Source organism: Euprymna scolopes, chromosome 1 (genome assembly GCF_053919585.1).
Source record: "Euprymna scolopes isolate OS-2025 chromosome 1, ASM5391958v1, whole genome shotgun sequence".
NCBI classification, from domain to species: Eukaryota; Metazoa; Mollusca; class Cephalopoda; order Sepiida; family Sepiolidae; genus Euprymna; species Euprymna scolopes.
The window spans coordinates 21,181,296-21,184,210 of NC_136482.1; positions in this window are offsets into that span (position 1 = coordinate 21,181,296).

The window sequence follows — 2,915 nt, forward strand, 5'->3', positions numbered from 1 at the left end:
ACAAACTTTACAGAAATTTATTAGAAGTATTAACTCTTTGTGCTTTATTCAAACAAAAATTTTGAATCTGTATTCAATCTCTCTCTCTCTCTATATATATATATATATATATATATATATATATATATATAATTATAAAAGTGACCTTGTCTGTCTGTGGTATAGTCACTATTAAACTACTGTCAATTTTTGGTCTACAGGTTTGATTCAACTTGATATATGGGATATTCAAACCTGTAGAACAAAATTGATTTGGTTATTAGCCTCAAAAATAGCTGCTAAGTAGTCAACATTGAAAAATTGGAATTTGGTAGTTCTAGTTCGATGTAATACACATACACAAATATACATTCATACTTTCAACTGAGTTAATTTGTCAAATTTTGGTGTGCATATGTTGTTAGCTCAGATGGTATCAAATACTGCAAGAGAACTAAGTGTTTTGGTTTTCTATTCTAGCTAATAGCACCTAAATCATTTTTTTATTTTAACTTTTGAAATCGCTATTATATATTGGGTACAATATAGTAATCAGCTTCTGCATAAATTAAAATATCATGTTTACACATATTTTATGATCGAGCAACGCCAGGTGGCCTGTTAATTTTATTATAAAACTAAATTATTTGAGTTAATTAAATGTATGAATTCTTTTATAGGACATTACTAAAAATTTGCCCCCCCCCCCACACACACACACACACCGGAGCAATAATTTACAAAAATATAATTAAGAAAAAACATAAATGAAAAAAAATAAAATTTTTATTTTATTTAATATTTATATTTCAATGAGAGGGGGTTGATTATTTTGCAACGTCAATAAGAAAATTGATTCCTATCCAAATAAAATCATCTCATCAATTAATACATAAAGTATTTTTACTTATGTTCGCTAGTTAACACGATTGTAATGTGGCAAATGCGTTAGATCAAAGGGGCGTAACTCGTCCAAGCTCGATGCATTAGTAACACACCTTTTTTGTAGATGTAAACAAAAAAAAACTAATTTTTTTCCAACTTTAATTACAAAAAGTTTTAGCTAAGAAAGTTATTCTAGCGGAAAGCTGTCAAAATAAGTCTAAAAACGAAATATTTTAGTTTAATTTTATTCTAAAAATACGTACTATCATCTAAACTTCTTAAAGTTCAAGTATTTTGAACTTTCAAGAAATTTAATTTCAATGGGTCTCCTCGGAACGATTATTATGAGGTCATTTTCTACCTTTTTGTATTTTCGAAAACTACCAATGGTTTAAAGCGACGTCATTATGTAATTTGTGATTCCTCACCTTAATAAAAGGTAGTGCTAATATTACATTTGAATAATGATCAGTAATAGTTGTAAAGTTTCTACGTAATTCCAAGTTTGACCATACATGGGAATAAGGGAGTCATCATCCACTGTTTGGGATATATATCCGTTAAAAATCGATTTAAGAATTCAAAATGGCCGGTTTTAGTTGAATTCAAAAGTAATATTTAAGACTTTACACAGCTTTTTAGAAAATTTCAAATTTTGTTTAAAAGCAAAGATCAACAATTGTGGCTATTTTTATTTAAATTGCAAAATATATATATTTTTTCTATTCTAGTAGAATAGAAAAATTTTATTTTGCAATTTAAATAAAAATAGCCACAATTGTTGAAGTCACGTTTCATTCAACACTGTTTTTTCATATTTATTTTTTATTATTATTACATAACGATTACTATCAGTCTTAAAGTTGGTTAACTTGGGTAATCTAATGAGAATTGTTGTCAACGTGATCATGACATAAGAGTTTAGTATTAAGTTTGAGAGAGGGATTAACTTATCTTTATATTAATACGAGATGGCGTATGTGTTATTTTGTGTTTCACACTTACATCTATTTTTCTTCCGAGTGACTATCATTTAATTATGACTTTCCATTTGTTATAATTTTACCAATAATTCTTCATAAGTTTTGGTTTCGATTTCGATTATAACTGATTGCACTCAAGTTATGTTTTTTTATAAGTTTACCAAGTATTCTTCCGAAGTGTTGGTTTCGGTTTCGATTATTACTGAAGGAACTCAACTTATATATATATACATATATTTTTTCTTCATAAATCTTTGTTTCGATTCAAGCTGATGCACCCAAGTCATATTAATATATTTTTATTTTTTTAAATCACAACATTATGATATATAGACAGAAAATTGACTCTATAAATAATAAATACGAAATCTGCATAAATTAAAATATTATATTTAAGCATATTTTATGACCTGGCTACGCCGGGTGTCCCTGCTAGCTTAGATAAATACTTTTGCAGTTTTAACAAAAGAGCTACAATAATATCAGGGTGTCTGCCAACATCAATATATTACATATGAAAGACTTTACTGTGGAATTTACACAGGTCCTGCTAGTTTCTATTAATTCGTTAACTTTTTAACACAAAGGGGTGGAATTTGGCTCTTGGCAATTATCAGTTTCTTTACAGCATTAGGGACAATGTGTCTTGTACAACTTACGGACTCATTCTAAAGCCTTTTGTTTCCTGTTAGCTCGACAAAACTTCATTACTGTACTTTCCTCTCATACCATGTTATGGCTACCCTGTTTGAGCAATTACTTTGCATTTTTACCTTACATCATGGCTCAATTTCTGGGAACAGATTCTATTTTACAAGTTTTGTATCACTTCGACCTGCACTTAGTGCACCTATATCAAAATTTACACTAGCTCATTTACTCACTATTAGACATAGGCTCTCCCTTCCATTATGTAACAGATGGAAAAGTTCATAAGATCGCAGAGCTCTGAAAAGGTGTATGCAAAGATGTTTCCTGATTTAACTTTGATCTAGCAAAAATTGGTGTGTCGATGTAACACCAGATGGGTAACCATGCAGTAGAATGGTAACAACTAACATCATTAAA